The sequence below is a fragment of the Scyliorhinus torazame genome, chromosome 1, assembly GCF_047496885.1.
Source record: "Scyliorhinus torazame isolate Kashiwa2021f chromosome 1, sScyTor2.1, whole genome shotgun sequence".
Lineage (NCBI taxonomy): Eukaryota > Metazoa > Chordata > Chondrichthyes > Carcharhiniformes > Scyliorhinidae > Scyliorhinus > Scyliorhinus torazame.
This window is the reverse complement of record NC_092707.1, coordinates 154,253,297-154,270,585: the sequence shown is the minus strand read 5'-3', so window position 1 is coordinate 154,270,585 and position 17,289 is coordinate 154,253,297. Positions and strand designations below refer to the sequence as shown.

General features: G+C 49.6%; 1 protein-coding gene across 2 annotated transcripts in view; it reads left to right on the top strand.

Moving 5' to 3' along the window:
• LOC140415180 (exostosin-1-like) overlaps window positions 1-17,289 on the top strand; it is a 510,761-nt gene that overhangs the window by 151,314 nt on the left and 342,158 nt on the right. The gene's annotated exons all lie outside the window — the stretch shown is intronic.

Genomic DNA, 17,289 nt, shown 5'->3' with positions numbered 1-17,289 from the left:
AGAAGATGAGTGAGCAGGATCACCATGAACCTGGGAAAAGGTTTTGGGGGGATCTGCCAAAAATAACCAGAGAATATGTAGAGTGCAGGTCTTGTGGAATCCACCTACACCTGCCTCTTTCTCTCATGAATCCTGAAACCTGTGTTTGAGTGCCACAGCCATTTGATTCAGCAAGTAACTGAGCTTTGCTGCTCTTGCAGGTACAAGAAGGCTCGCAGTTGCAACACGTCATTGTACCCCTCCCCCGAGCCTTGATTGGCTGCCCGCCACAATAAGTTTCGTGTAAATCAATCGTAAAGTATATTTAATTTCATACCTAAGTTTTATACATAATAAATACTCCTGTTACGAGAATTCATGGATTTTTTGTAACACGAGAGGAGGCCTCCGAAGTAAAACGTAAAACCCTGATATAAATCATCCCTTCAGTCTATTACAGCCAGAGTATAACTCCTCCAATGCACTGCGCCCATGTACAAGACCTCTCCAGTCCCGAGATTTGCACTATTTCCTGACTCTCAGACAACATTTCTCAGTCTGTGTTCTCATGAGGAAAACCAGCAATCCAGTGAGAAAAGGTGATGTTTTTCTCTAATCCTATTATAGTCAAATATCAAAACAACCTCCCCTGAGCCATTTTAGCTCTACATCTTAAAGTATCGATAAAGTATTTCCATAAATTATTAAATTTATTGATTTTAGATAAATACCTTCTTTGAAACTTCTGAAGTTTGCCACAATGTGATAATTCAGCCACACATTATGTACGGGCCGTGGATATGCAGAACAAATAGCAAACAAGAGCAGCAATATAAAACATCCAGGTATAGATCTGTGTTTGTACTATTGAATAGAGAACTCAGCCCCAGTGCAGTTTCCAACTCTGCTTAATCTTTGTACATTACGTGCCCTTTAACTCAGAAGCTCGCTGGGTAGAAGGTCATGTGTTCAAATTCTACTCCAGAGATGTGAGCCCCTATCTAGGGTAGCATTGTCAGTACTAAGGCAGGGCCGTGCTGTCGGGGCTGTCTGTCTGTTAAACCGAGGTCCAATCCTTCCCCTTAGCTGGATAGGCAAGATCCCGAGATGCCATTCGGACAAGAGCAGGGGAGTTCACTCTGTGCCCTGGCTAACCTTTAACCCCTCAACAAAAGGCTATGAAAGATAGATAAACTGGCCATTATCTCGTTGGCGTCTCTGGGTTCTTGCTGTGTGCAAATTGGCTGCTGGGTTTCCTACATTGAGAAAAGACTATACTTCAAAAAAATACTAAATTGGTTACAAAGCACTTTGTGGCACTTTGAGGTAGTGACAAAAGCAATAGAAATGCACGTTATTTCCTTGAGTTCTTTTCAAGGTTACGAACTATGGAAATCCACAGAGTTGCTGCAGCAGGTTAAGGGTTACTCACTATAACTTTGAATTCCTGTCCATTCAGCAGGATGAATGTTGTTCTTGAGTTTTAATAAGAAAGTAAGCGAAGTCTGACGCTGCAGTTCCATTTATTTATTTCTGTAATGAGAAAGCTTGCTTTCTTTCTCTTTTAATATCACTATTTTACAACTGACTGTCGACCTATGTTTTATAACCCTTCTCGCTCTTCTTTTTCTCCATCTTTTGCTCATTTTTTTGTTTGACAGAGCCACCTTTTCTATTTTTCCATGGCATACTTAAATGTGATTTTCTACTCATTTCCCACTGCTTGCTTCTGGTTGTTTTGACCCCTGCTTACTTGCAGCATCTTAATATTTCTGTGATTTCCTGTTCCCCATGAACGCTAGTCCTGATCTATAGTTGCAGTCCCCCATCATCGATCAGAGAATTTATAGTGCAGAGGAAGGCCATTCGGCCCATCGAGTCTAACTCATCGAAAAGATGAGTTACGGGCAGCACGGTAGCATTGTGATTAGCACAATTGCTTCACAGCTCCAGGGTCCCAGGTTCGATTCCCGGCTTGGGTCACTGTCTGTGCGGAGTCTGCACATCCTCCCCGTATGTGCGTGGGTTTCCTCATGGTGCTCCAGTTTCCTCCCACAGTCCAAAGATGTGCAGGTTAGGTGGATTGGCCATGCTAAATTGCCCTTAGTGTTGGGTGGGGTTACTGGGTTACGGGGATAGGGTGGAGGTGTGGACCTTGGGTAGGGTGCTCTTTCCAAGAGCCGGTGCAGACTCGATGGGCCGAATGGCCTCCTTCTGCACTGTAAATTCTATGATGATCTATGATGATCTAAGATCGCCCATCTGACAGTGCAGCATGCCTTTATGTACTGCAAAGAATGTCAGCCATGTTTCTTTGGTCTCAAGCCCTGGACTTCAACCCAGAACCATGTGATTCAGTGTTGAGAGCACTACCAACTGAGCCACAACCAACATGGCAACAGGTTTTAAATTTTAAAAAATCCAGCCAATTCAGGGGAAAGAAATCTGGGAAATTCAATAGAGGTGACAAAAATAGGTCCAGGAGATTACTCTGGTCCTGATTAACGCCTCCCCTTTCATAAGACATGCTTTCTGACAGCCAGTCTGCAGCTTTATTTGTGCTGCCAATCACGAGCCGAGCACGAATCTTCGGCGGGCAACGAGGGAGGTAAAGGCTAGGGCATCAGCCCCCACTCCCCGTGAAGAGTTCTGGCTGATGTGAGATCCTGAAGACCGGCACCTTTGGGCATGGCTCTGTTGCTAATTGTGTTTCTCTTTATTTGGCTCTGAAGATGGCGGTCAATATGGTCGCCTTCCTTAATTCTAATTACGTTTTGCTCTAGAGTCGCCAGGTATACCGCCACAAGGTTCAAACCGAATACTGATCAAAGACTCGATACACCAGTTAGTTAGTTCAAAGTCAAATGCTTATTTATTTACACACACAGTTAAACATAATCATGCACAAATACTACAGACTAAACTATCACTACTGCTAAAGCCGATACTTAGCTTCGGGCGCCCACTCAGTCCGAGGAACAATGGCCGTTGTTCGTTTCTGAGGCTGCTGGGGTTGAAGTGGTGAAGGGGAACAGCTAAGATCGTCTGTCTGGTAGCGTGCGTTGACCTTGGACTTACTTGTTCTGGTGTAGCTGTTGGACAGGTTTCTCCTCGGTGAGACCCGGAGCCAAGAGAATGATTCTCTCTTGGGGGATCCTTCTTATACCCAAAAGGGGCTTCGTGCGCTTTTGGGTGGCCTTGAACTTGGCCCAAATTAATTGGGCCGTTTCTCAATCGTTCCTATCGATTTCCTCCAATAAAGGGGTGGGTGCCCTGATGGCTGGGTGTGTCCTAGGTGGCCGTTGACCTACCTTGTTTTGGTCTCGTCTGGCGCCGGGGTGTCTGCCTTGGTATCGTTTACTTAAATGTCCCCGGAGATGGCTCATTAGTATGGTAATGGCTTTGCAGTTTCGGTCTTGCCTGGGAGCTGCGGCTCCAATCAACAGACACACCCTGCACCTGCTTGCTTTCTCAGTATTGTCCATTTTCCCTGCAATCTTTGCAAAGTGTCCATTTTGTAATCGGAAGTGGCCATCCCAGATGGCTACACCCCCCCTTGTGATCCTCAACGCGAAGCGTGAAGGATCACATTACCGCGTCGTCTTCGTTCTCTGACCAAGCGGGGTACCCATAAGCACTTCATGGCCTTATCCTATGAAATCAATTTTTTATCTAAAATCATTTTACTTACATACATCAGTATAAAACTCTACGGGGCGCTATAACATTCAGGCATGCATTACAAAATAAAAAAACTGGAACCTCTAACTATCCTCAATAAACTATCTTCACTCAAACAATCAGCAATAATTCTACAACACTTTAAATGTGCAAATAGCAGCAACACAAGTTTCTCTGGCTTGGCAGTCAAGCACAGAGGTTTACATTTCTTTATTGAACAAAACACACATAAAGAAAAGCGGATGCACTTTAATTCACTTGAGGGGTTTGGGCGTTTGGTGAAGTCCGAAAATAGGGGACCTAAACGTGTATACCGGGGTGTGAGAGCGGTAGGCTCTCCTTCGCCATTTTCTGAGTCTAAGTGTATGCACGACACTGCGGAGTATCGCTAATACTAAGAGTGATTCTACTATGTAAGATAGTGAATACCAGGTTATGAACTTGTCACACCAGGTCGGGGTGTCGTTAACTATCTCGGGGTTAACTATCTCGGGGTGTAGTGTATGGTAGGGATGGGAATCATTCATGGCCTGTGTGGTAGGGGTCAGGGGGGTAGCGTCCGTGCGCAACTGAAGGGATCCCACTAAGATCCAGGTGAACATGAAGGTTGGCTTCATCTTTCCGTCTTTCTGTCTTCTTTGTCTTCCTCTGAGGTTCCGGAGTTCTATGGACACAAGCATAATATCTGTTGCTATCTTGCTTAAGATCTCGTATGTCTGTCTGTCCTTTGTTGCCAATTACCCATTATGATTGGTCATCATCTGTGACTCCCTCATTTTTAAAAAAAACAAATATTTGGGGCAAGACATCCGAGAAAAATACTGACACAGTGCGAGACTCTCGCAGCCTGTGCGATCTACCATCCTAGTGTTTGAGGATGTAAATAGCATACAGAAGCAATTTAAGGGTTGCCAAAAACAAACAAAAGAATTTAGAACTTATGGAGCCAAAATGGGGTGCGTATGGGCCGCGGCGGGTAAGAAATGGGTGGAATCCTCGGGTAGGACGGTGATCAGTGCTGTATGTGCCCTACCCGAGCGTAGCTGACCAGAGGGGGGTCCTCAGGCAGGGCGGGGACCAGTGCCGTTTCTCCACTGCCTGAGCGACTGGCAAGAACAGGTAAGAATGTGGTCATCATGGGGGGCTGCCTCTCGTGATCAAATCAGGAGAGTAGCTATGAGTGGTGTCTGCCGACAAATTAGTTCCTCTGAACGGTTGTCTGTGGACAAACTTGTTCCATCAACAGCCATTGGGCGTCAAAAGGGTGGTGGCGTGGGGCCATGAAAACTTTCAAATTTCCAAACAACAAACATGTACATTAAACGAACAAACATACAACAAACATGGTGCAGGTTCCATCAGAAAGGACACCGTATCTCTCCATCGGTTCCTTTTTTCCATCATCTGGACACCTCATTGCTCAGCAGCCAACAGGGTCGCAAAGGGATTCGGTTGGTGGGAGTCAGACTCTATGTCATCATCTTCTCCCGGCTGCCATACTTGACTGGAGTAGTTTGGCTAAAGCTGCCTGGGGTGAATTGGGGTCCATCTCATCATTCCGGATGAGCCTGAACGAATTGTCTTGGTGCCAGAATCATGTGTCAAGGTTGGAGCTGCTTGGTTGTAATCCGTAATCGGCGGGCGGTGGGTCTGTATCAGGGGCTTTGAGGTATGTGTTTTCGAAGGGATCGCTGGAATCATGCTCGGATTCGCTGGGAGTGGGGCCTGGTGCAGGGGTATAATCGTAACGTGGTGTGCGGTGGCTGTCGTCATTGCTCTCGCTATCACTGTCGCTGTCGCTGCTGGTTGAAGGAAGGGAGAGGCGGAGTCGTGCCTCTGGTCGTGGAGTTGGTGTCTGAGGACGGACTGGACTGGCTGGGGGAGGGTAGGAATACATCATCTGTGGGCGGGGCGTGCTCATCTGCTGCTGCGAGCAAGATGTGGTGTGCATGGTTGTTCTGCGAGCCATAAGCCTTAAGCTGGTTTATGTGAAACCACGCAGACTTGCCATCGGGATATGTGATTTTGTATACCGAGGGGCTTACTTTGTCCGAAATGGAGTACGGACCGGAAAATATGGGGGAAAGGAATGAACTGGGGTTGTATAGGGAAAGCATCACTTGCTGCACTACTACAAACTCAGTGGCGTGTACCTTTTTATCGAAACAAGCTTTGCTTTGTTTCCTCCTGGTCCCAAGTTTCACAGCTGCTGCGAGTTGGGCTGCCTTTATGTTCTCAATAAGCTGCTGTACAGCATTTCCATGTGTGAGGGAGGTGACTGCAGGGCTGGCCAAATCCAGTCCTAATAAATACTCTGTCCCTTTCATGGGGCGTCCGGTCATGAGGGTGTGGGGGGTGTATCCTGTGAACGTGGATACCGTGGGCGAGATTCTCCGACCCCCCGCCGAGTCGGAGAATCGCCGGGGGCTGGCGTAAATCCCGCCCCCACCGGTTGCCAAATTCTCCGGCACCAGAGATTCGGCGGGGGCGGGAATCGCGCCGCGCCGGTTGGCGGCCCCCCCCACGATTCTCCGGCCGGGATGGGCCGAAGTCCCGCTGCTAGAATGCCTGTCCCGCCGGCGTGGATTAAACCACCTCTCTTACCGGCGGGACAAGGCGGTGTGGGAGGGCTCCGGGGTCCTGGGGGGGCGCGGGGCGATCTGGCCCCGGGGGGTGCCCCCACGGTGGCCTGGCCCGCGATCGGGGCCCACCGATCCGCAGGCGGGCCTGTGCCGTGGGGGCACTCTTTCCCTTCCGCCTTCGCCACGGTCTCCACCATGGCGGAGGCGGAAGAGACTCCCTCCACAGGCCATGCGCGGGGATGCCGTGAGCAGCCGCTAACGCTCCCGCGCATGCGCCGCCCGGCAACGTCATTTCCGCGCCAGCTGGTGGGGCACCAAAGGCCTTTTCCGTCAGCTGGCGGGGCGGAAATCAGTCCGGCGCGGGCCTAGCCTCTCAAGGTTAGGGCTCGGCCCTCCAAGATGCGGACGATTCCGCACCTTTGGGGCGGCGCGATGCCGGACTGATTTGCGCTGTTTTTGGCGCCGGTCGGCGGACATCGCGACGATACCGGAGAATTTCGCCCCGTGTTTCTTAAGAACATTAAAGCAAATGGGAGAACTGAATCCCAGGTGCTGTTGTTCTGTTGCACCATTTTCCTGAGAGTGGCTTTTAAAGTCTTTTTCATCCGCTCTACAATGCTTGACTGGGGGTGGTAGGCCATGTGAAATTTTTGCCGAATTCCAAAAATTGTGAGGACGTTTTTCATTACTCGTCCTGTAAAATGGGAGCCTTGATCGGATTCTATACTGCGTGGGAGGCCCCATCTTGTAAAGATGTGCTGTGTTAGGATTTTAGCTGTTGTCTTGGCCGTATTCGTTCTCGATGAAACAGCTTCCACCCAACACATACTTATAACCATTTCTGCAGGGGGGTAGGGGTCCTATGAAATCTATCTGCAAATTCGTCCATGGGCCATTAACGGGGCGGGTGCGACTAAGCTGAGCCTTTCGTGCATATCTGTCCGGATTGTTCTGGGCACAGATCAAGCAATTTTCAATGTAGTGAGTAACATCGGCTTTTAAATCAGGCCACCAGCAGAGAGGTCTGAGGTGGGTTAGGCTGGGTTCAATGCCTTGATGTCCATGATTGTCATGGAACTGACAAATAATCTGGTTTCTGTCCTGGCTGGGAACTACATAAATGCCTTTTTTCAAAATCGCACCGTGGTGTGGGGTGATTGTGTTCTTAAACTTGTCGTACGGGGCTGGGAAGGTTCCTTTTAAAACTTCCCTGAGTTTTTCATCTTCCTTCTGGGCCTTCGCTAGGTCCTGAATGTTGGTGTGCGAGACCTGAAGCCGCGTGAACTGGGGTGCTCTCGGGGGCGGGGGGGGGGGGGGGGTTCCCCACCGGGTCGGAGAATTGCCGGGGGCTGGTGTGAATCCCGCCCCTGCCGTGTCCCAAATTCTCCGCCACCAGAGATTCGGCGGGGGCGGGAATCGCACCGCTCCGGTCGGCGGGAATCGCGCCGGTTGGCGGGCCCACCCCTGGCGATTCTCCGGCCCGCAATGGGCCGAAGTCCAGCCGCTATCGATTTCCTCCAATAAAGGGGTGGGTGCCCTGATGGCTGGGCGTGTCCTAGGTGGCCTGCTTTGTCTGGTCTCCTCTGGTGCCGGGGTGTCTGCCTTGGTATTGTTTACTTAAATGTTACTCTTTTGTCCCCGGCGATGGCTCATTAGTATGGTAATGGCAGTTTCGGTCTTGTCTGGGAGCTGCGGCTCCAATCAACAGACAAACCTTGGACCTGCTTGCTTTCTTGGTATTGTCCATTTTCCCTGCAATCTTTGCAAAGTGTCCATTTTGTAATTGGGAAGTGGCCATCCCAGATGGCTACAGCTCCACCTTCACCCCACCACCTTGGACATTGCCTCACAGAAGTTGTACAGAACCCAGCAGGCCCAAAACATGTGGGTGTGGTTGGCCAGGCCTCTCTGGCACTGTTCATATTTGTCCTCCACCTCCGGGAAGAATCTGTTCATTCAGGTTCTGGTTAGGTGCACCCTGTGCACCACTGTTAGCTGCATTAAGCTTAGCCCTGTGCATGTGGAGATGGAGTTTGCCCTGTTCAGTGCTTCGATCCTGAGGCCCCCCATGTACTTCTATCCCTAGTTCTGCCTCACACTTTTCTCTCGTCTCGTCTGGGGAGAGCATGCCTCCTCCAACAGTCACCTATACAGGTCTCTGCAGTTCCTTTTCCCTAAGTCGCCCGCATCCAACAGTTCCTCTACCAGTGAGTGTCTTGGCGTCCATGGGCACGTCGTTGTTTCCCTACGTTGTATATGTCTTAACTAATTTCCTTTGAGCAGTTGAAACCTCTCCTTAATTCTTCCAGCACCGCTAATCCGTCATTTGTGTATAAGTCGCTAACTGTCAAAGAGCCCCCCTATCCTGTCTCTACTTTTTAAAGTTGATGTCCATTGTTGCTGACGTGAACCTGTGGTTGTTGCAGATGGGGTCTATGGTGGACATTTTGGTTAGACTGAAGTGTTGTCTCAATTGGTACCATGTCCGGAGAGTGGCCACCACCACTCCTCTTTTTGAGTGTTTGGTTAGCGGGCATGGGAGTACTGTCGTAACAAGGGCTCGGAGGGACATCCCCGTGTAGAAACTCTCCTCCATCTTCACCCACTCTGCTCACAGATCCTCTACCCCTCCCATCACTCTCTCTGCTGTGGCCGCCCAGTGGTGGAATTGTAAGTTTGGGAGGGCTAGGCCTCCCATGCTTCTTTTCCTTTGTCGGACCCTTTTTATGATCCTTGGGTTCTTCCCCACCCCCCAACACAAACGCTATGATCAGTTTGCCACCGTGTTGAACAAGGCCTTGGGGATATAGATGGGTATGCATCTGAACAGGAAGAGGAACCTGGGCAGTCTGTTCATCTTGATCGTCTGCACTCTCCCCGCTATCAAGAGTGGGAGTGCGACCCACCCCTGCAGGTTCTTTTTTACTTCCTCCACCAGACTCGTCAGTTTCCGTTTGTGGATCCGTGTTCAGTCATGGGCGATTAGGATCCTCAGGTCGTGGGATTTGTTTTGGGCACTGTAGGAATTGGATGGTTCTATGGTAAGTTGGCTGAGAAGGAGGACATTCAGCCCATCATGTCTATACCAGTTTTCCAAACGTGCATCATGACTGAGTGCCATTCCCCTGCTTTTTTTTTCTCTCTCTCTCTCTCTCTCTCTCTCTCTCTTCCCCCCCCCCCCAATAACCCTGCACATTGTCTTTAATCAAATAATGATCTACTGCCCTCATGAATGATTCAGTTACTGTGCAAAAAACAGTTAAAGAGCCAGCATACTTAAATAAATCACCCACTTACTTAGGAGGGGTGGGAGTTACAGGGAACATTGCCCAGGAATGCAGTCCAGTTAGACTTTAAAGATTGTGTTACAAATAGTGGCACGTTTAAAGAACAGAATCCTGCACCAGCTCTGCTGAGGTAAACCCACGCAATTCCCAGCTATTGCCTCCTGTCCTATCAGTCATTGCACTTGGATTAGCAGAGGAATGGTCAGCATTTCACTGATCAGCTGATTAATATCACCAATCAATCTGCTCCCTGTCGCTCATTACTGCCTGTCCTGGGGGACCTCTGCAGAGTTCTGAGCTACCCGATTGGCAGTCTAAGGTTCTCATTGCTCATTGTAGAGACAGGAAATCTTTATCATCTCATTGGGGGCACATAATTCATTACAAAATGGGAGCTTGGAGCATGGGTTTGATCTAATGAGCATATGCAATAAACTACTTAGAGACTTAAATGACTAATGACTTTCTTTTTGAAAGCTTCAGTGTTGTGGTGATGAGACACTCAGGCTTAAATAAAAACAGAAAATGCTGGAATTACTCAGCAGGTGAGACAGCATCTGCGGGGAGAGGTGGAGTTAACTTTTCAGGTTGATGACTCTTCAACAGAACTGAGGAAAGATAGAAATGTATTAGGTTTTGAGCAAGTGAAGGGAGGAGAAGGAACATGGGAGAAGGCATGCATAGGGTGGAGGGCAGGAGTGTTTAAATGACAATGGTAGAAAAGCTAAAGAGTGGTATTGTACTGGACAAAGTAAAGATACAAATTGTATCAATTTGAGGTGAGAATGGCAACAACCATCCAAGTGCAAAGTGTAACAGAGCTAAGACCTCACATTCTATATATTCATCTGCTAGGACAAAGGACCCTAAAACCTCCCTTTAAGACTTAATGGTTGGAATATTAGTAATCTCGGGGACCCTGACAAAGGTATACATATACATATCCTTTGTCAAAGCCAAAGTGGAGAGGTGCGTGTCATATGATATGACCACCGCCCCCCCCCCCCCCAGTTTTCAACCTCCTTAACTTCTTTGAAGGATTACACCATAGGATTTTGATTTTGGACTCTGAAACAATAATTATTTTTATCTGTGATCTTTGCCCTGTAAGTCGTTCTTTCTCTACTTCCCTCTCTTTAATCATTTGAGCAATTAAATGGTCTGGCAATGCTGTCTTTTTTACATTCTCATCCTTGTTTACAAATCCCGACACAACTTTGCCCCTCTCTATCTCTGTAACATGCTCCTGTACTACAAACCGTCCAAAGATATCTGGACAGACGACTAGACAAAAAACTCTTGAATTCCCTCCCTAAACCTCTCTACCTCTCAATCCTCTTCCAAGACCTCCTTCAAACTTGCATCCATCTGTCGTAATATTTCATGTGGCAGGGTGTCTTATTTCATTCCTGTGAAGTGCCTTGGAATATCTTACTGCTGTCATTAAGATAACCATCTTTGCCTCGTTGCTGTTTGTGGGATCTTGTGTGAAAATTGGCTGCCACAATTCCTAAATTACAACGGTGACTGTGCGTCAAAGGTGCTTTATTGTAGCTGAAGCACTTTGGGATGTGAAAGGCCCTATATAATTGCAAGACTTTCGCTCACTGAGGTAGATGAGCATTTTTGCTTGGAGATTTAATCGTACGTGGTGCCTGCTACATCAGGCAGTTCAATACTTGAGAGAGGGAGGAGGGTTCATTCAATTCAGATTAGTGCAATAAAACTGTTGCAAATGTGTCGATGCTACTGAGTTAATTTTTAATTAGAGGCAAATCGATGGCTGCTGATTGAGCGATCAGAGAGCATTCTTTTGATCCAAGTTCCAGAAGATGTTGCTGATTTAAATTGAAGACGGTTGTTTCATTATGAATGACAGAGGTTCCGGTGTTCAGTTGGTAGCTGCTTGCAGTCCATTGGGAATTTCCCGAGACATTTCTGCTAATATTGTCATCAGACTGGAGGTAATATGCTTTAGACATTCGGATAGCATCTTAGTTGGTAGCACTCTGGCCTCTGGGTCAAAAGGTTATGGAACCAACAACAGAAATGTGAGTATAAATTCAAGGCTGACATTCCCATTACAGTGTATATCCAATTCCATCTATTGCTTCCATTTGCTTCATTTCTTCAAACAGATAAGAGAGGAAGAATGTTCATCAGAATTGTCACACAGTCCGACATCTTCACATAACAAGAGTCACTCAAAAGGGGGTGTTTGTTTTTGGCTGATCGGGTCCCAGCATTCTCGGCTCTTACTGTTACAACAGCTTGTTAAATATTAATGCTGAAGCAAAACATCTAAAATGTTAACTCTGTTTCTCCATTTACAGACCTACAGAGTATTTCCAGCCTTTCTGCTGTCTTTGTTCAACTTGTTAATTTTCACCCCTGTCATTCCTTGTGTAAACAGGTAGTCTTCTCAAAATTGCATCCTAATCCTGGCCTTTCTGCACAGGCACAGCTGAAGTATTCTTCTGGGTTTCCGTTCTCTCTCTTGGGTTGCATATCTTGTAAAGTACAGTTGACTCTTGGTTGTCAAACCATCCCCCAGCTGATCCCACTAAAACTAGGGGATCAGTTTTATTGCTTTCTGGGGCCTGGATGCCCCCGAGAGAAAACTGCACTAGATACCAACTGTCTCCCCATATGGTTGCGCTGAAATTGGAGAGTTTCATTACTGATTACCAAAACCAAATGTCAGCAGGAGGCACTGCAGATGTTTAATGAGCTAAAACCGTGTAAAAGGTAAAAAAGGCATGCATTTCTACTTTCACAATCCTGGGCTTCATTAGCAAATGAAGCACTTTTGAAATGTAGGCCGGGATTCTCCGGCTCGGCGCCGGGTCGAAGAATCCTCGGAGGGGGGGAGGGGGGCTCCCCATTCTCCGGTGCCATTTTTTGGGTGGCAGCGGGATCGCCGCCTCACTGGTCGGGGCCCCCCTGACGATTCTCCAGGCCCCGATGAGCCGAGTGGCCGACAAATTTAGCCGAGTCCCGCCACCGTGGATTACTCCCCTCCCACACGGCGGGACCTGCAAGGTGAGTATGCGTGGGCCTTCCTGGAGGGGAGGCGGGGGGATGCGATGTGGCCTGGCCTGCGATCGGGGCCTACCGATTGGTGGGCGGGCTGGTTCTGTGAGGGCGGGCTGGTTCCGTGGGGACCTACTTTACTCCGCGCCAGGCCATACTGCCCGGGGGTCGGCGCGGAGAAGGGAACCTCCGTGCATGCACGGGAAGACGCCGGCCGTTCCCTGGATGCATGGACTCGCGGGGGCCATTCCCCGCCGGCTGGAGCTGTGGGGACGACTCTGGCGGCAACCTAGACCCCTGAAAAGGTGAAAATTCCTCCCTTTCGGGGGCCGTTGACGCCGGAGTCGTTGGCGTCGGTTTTCACGCTGGCATGGGGACATAGCCCCATTTTTAGAGTAGTAACTTTTATAATAGTTATAATGCGAGATAATTTGGATATTCTGAAGTCTCACTCTGTGTACCCAAACAGGCGCGGGAATGTGGTGACTAGGGTCTTTTCACAGTAACTTCATTGCAGTATTAATGTAAGCCTACTTGTGACAATAATAGATTATTATTAAAAGTTAATTTTTATGCTTCTTTGCTGAGACATTTCCATGTGGTGTACACACCCTTGTTAAGAGACATAAAATTGCTCACACCTAAGAATTGTGCAATAACAAATGTGGGACCCATCTATGTAACACCAAAGTGACTTTCAATTGGCAGGTTGTTCTTGAGTGACAACAACATCTGCTGCTATCAAAGGAGGAACAATTCAATTCTCTCTCCCCGTCCCCCCCACCCAACCTACTCACTTCCCTGTTATTTTTCATTTTCTTCTTTCGGACAAAATTCAAGGTAGATTTATTTGGATTCAGAATAGGTGAAGATAGAGCAACAGAAGTCACTTAGGAGCTGTCATTCCCTACATTACTACAGTGACTACTTACCTCTGGTTAACAGCTGCACTTCCCCTCCCGTCTTCAATGAGAAGAGGGATTGCCGTGCGTTTATCATGCTCCCATCCCACTTAACACCGCTGTGCTGTCTTCCTTCAGCTTTTCTGAAAGCAGAGAAGGTCTGTGGATGGAAATCTGGCACTGTACTTACATCTGCACCTGTCTTGGACAATGCACGTTCCCATGATTTGAACCTGGGACTACTTTACTGCGATGTTGGCTTCAGTGCCACAGAACTGTGCCCATAAAGGAGTCAATTGAATTGAATTTTGCAAGCAAAGTTGCATCATAAAGTCTTCAGCAAGACAGCGGAGATCTTGGGCGTCATTCTCCGACCCCCCGCCGGGTCGGAGAATGGCCGTTGGCCGCCGTGAATCCCGCTCCCGCCGAAGTCTCCGCTCCCGGAGATTGGGCGGGGGCGGGAATCCGGTTGGCGGGACCCCCCGCTGGATTCTCCGGCCCGGATGGGCCGAAGTCCCGCCCAGGAATTGCCTGTCCCGCCGACGTAAATCAAACCTGGTATTTACCAGGGGGACCAGGCGGCGTGGGCGGGCTCCGGGGTCCTGGGGGGGGCGTGGGGCGATCTGACCCCGGGGGTGCCCCCACGGTGGCCTGGCCCGCGATCGGGGCCCACCGATCCGCGGGCGGGCCTGTGCCGTGGGGGCACTCTTTCCCTTCCGCCTCCACTACGGCCTCCTACATGGTGGAGGCGGAAGAGACTCTCCCCACTGCGCATGCGCGGGGAACTGACAGCGGCCGCTGATGCTCCCGCGCATGCGCTGGGAAACTGACAGCGGCCGCTGACGCTCCCGCGCATGCGCCGCATTTCCGCGCCAGCTGGCGGGGAAACAAACGCCATTTCCGCCAGCTGGCGGGGCGGAAATCCCTCCGGCATCGGCCTAGCCCCTCAATGTTGGGGCTAGGCCGCCAAAGATGCGGAGCCTTCCGCACCTTTGGGCCGGCGCGATGCCCGTCTGATTGGCGCCGGCTTTGGCGCCAGTCGGCAGACATCCTGCCATTGGGGGAGAATTTCGACCCAGGCTTCAGTGTTTCTGACCTCTTACCCATCCCATGGTGGTATGAAAAGAAACGGAGATGTGTTGAAGCTTTGCCAACATATTTAATTCTTCCAATTTTCCAGAGTCTGAGCATCTGATGACCCCTTAATTTAGGGAAATAAATCTGTGGATTTTAGTGCGTCAGCAATGAAACATGATCACTTGGCAGATACATGAGTTCCTGGGAGGATGACTAGCCCTTTTATCTGCTGTGGATTAATTCTGAGCTTTCAGGATTGTTGTTGGTTCTATTTGAAGCAGACATTTCTTTCCGCCTTGTTGTGTGGTCCTGATTATCTCTGTTATTGTGTGAACTATTCGTTTTCATTAAATTACAGGGTAATCACCCTGAAGGATGGAACACTCCATTCTGGGTCCGCAGTGTCAGCAGCAAGTCCTCCCAGGGCAGCTACAGCACATGTTAGATCGAATAAAGCTGCCTTTACATTGTCCCATCAAACACTCTTGGGTAACAGAGTTCAAATTCCCACCGTGGTAATTTGACAAATTAAAATCAGTTTACAAAACCTGGAAAAGAAAGTTGGTAAAAGTCACCATGAACCCATTGGCTTATCATGGAGCCACAGAGTTTTACAGCGCAAAAAGAGGCCCACCATGTCTATGCTGCCCATCAAGCACCTATCTATTCAAATCCCATTTTCCAGCACTTGGTCCTTTGCCTTGTATGTTCTGGTGTTTCAAATGCTCATTCAAATGCTTCTTAAATGTTGTGAGGGTTCCTGCCTCTACCACCCTTTAAAGCAGTGAGTTCCAGATTCCCACCACTCTCTGGGTAATAACTTTTTTCCCCAAATCCTATCTAAATCTCCCCTTTATGTTAAAGCTGTGCCCCATGGTTATTGACCCTTCTATTAAGGGGAAAAGTTCCTTCCTATCTACCTGTTGAGACTGAAGGCAAGGACTCCCCACGAAACCAGTTAAGCAGGATACAACTCAGTTTATTCACCACTAACAATACAATAATTACTCTACTCCTGTGTCTGAATGATCTCTTTCCCCGATCTGCTCCCAGCTCAGGGTTTGCATCCTGTGGGGTTCCTCCAATCAGGGGGAGGCTCTGCCCCCCCCCCCCCCCCCGATCACCTGGGGAGCTTGTACTTCAAGCTGTAGGAGGGGAATCGTGAACAATGTAGATTTGGGCCCCTTAGGAGGTCCTAACACCCCTCACCCGCTCCCCCCCCCCCCCCCCCCCCAAGTCTGGAGAAACTTCCATGTCTTCTGGAGGCAGATCCCTTTATCGCTTAGGCAGCGGACAGGGCCCAGAAGCAGTACAGTTGGACTGGGAGGTCTGTAGCGCACCAGCGGTCGTCAATTCCGCAAAGAGTGCAAAGTGGGAGTGGCTCGGCTGACAAAGGCGTTGGTACTAATGGCGCTGGTGTGCTGTTGTCTGACAGTCTGGTGTCCACGACTGAGCTGCCGTCGCTATTGTGGTCGTTGCTGGCCGGCCCTGTGGGCGCAGCAGATACGCCGGCTTCTGCATGTCCGACAGGCGGCAGTGATAGCAAGCGATGGTCTGGCACCTGCAGAACCTTGGGGATTCTCCTAGGCCGTACGGGGGATTACGCCCAAGCCCAGAGTGGGGCACCCTGACTGAGCTCCAGTGGCTCCTGTGTACGTCGACGGATATGTTCAATGTGGCGGTTTGCCTCATTGTCTTCAATCTGGACCATGTGGGAATTTGGCCCTGTCACACGGAGGACCACGCCTGTGATCCATGTGGCACTGGCACTGAAATTTTGCACCTCCCACGTCGCCCATCTTGAAAATGCACAGATGCGAGAGCTGGCACAAGTCCACCTTGGATGCAGTCCTACCTGCCACTGTGGACCCATGCCCCGACATCGGAGAGGACAAGGCTGAGGCGAGTCCTGAGCCGTTGTCCCATGTGCAACTCCACTGGCATAATCCCGGTGGTGGCATGACGTGTCATGCGGTAGCTGAATAGAAAAGACTCCAGGCGGGTCTCCCAAATCCGGCGGTCATCTTTTTCATAGCCCGTTTAAAGGTGTGGACCACCCGCTTGGCCGAACCGTTGGAGGACGGGTGGTACGGAGCAGTCGGTATGTGTCGGATTCCATTCGCCATCAAAAATGATGCAAAGTCCTGGCTTATGAGCACTGTCCCATTAATGGTCTCTGGGACCTCAGGTAAGCTGTACCTGCTGAAAATATGCCACAGCCTGCCCACGGTGGTCCGCGTGGTTGCAGTCTGAACCCGGTGGACCTCTAAGCATTTGAATGGGCATCCACTAGTATTAGGAACGTGGCCCCTGGAACGGGAAGCAAAGTCGATGTTGACACAGGACCATGGTTTCCCGGGCCACTCCCACGGGTGCATTGAGGCCATCGGTTGGGCGTTTGGTGCTCCTGGCAAGGGATGCAATTGTGGGCCACTTGCTCAATCTCGGAGTCCAATCCGGGCCACCAAACACTGGGCCATCATCTTCAACTTGGCCATCCGTGAGTGTCTGCTGTGGAGCTCCTTTAACAAGGACGCCCAACCCTGCTCGGACACAACCACCCGCGTCCCCTACAAAAGGACCTTAACGCTCAGTTCTGGTGCAGGCTGCCATGACCGGTAAGGTGCCCATGAAGTGGAGGCGGCGATCACCTCTGCAGCCGCTGCAGGTGCTGGCGGCTTCAAGGAGAGGGGCAGACAGTTCAACATGTCGAAATGTGGAATTTCCGTGCTCCAGGGTGTATTCATA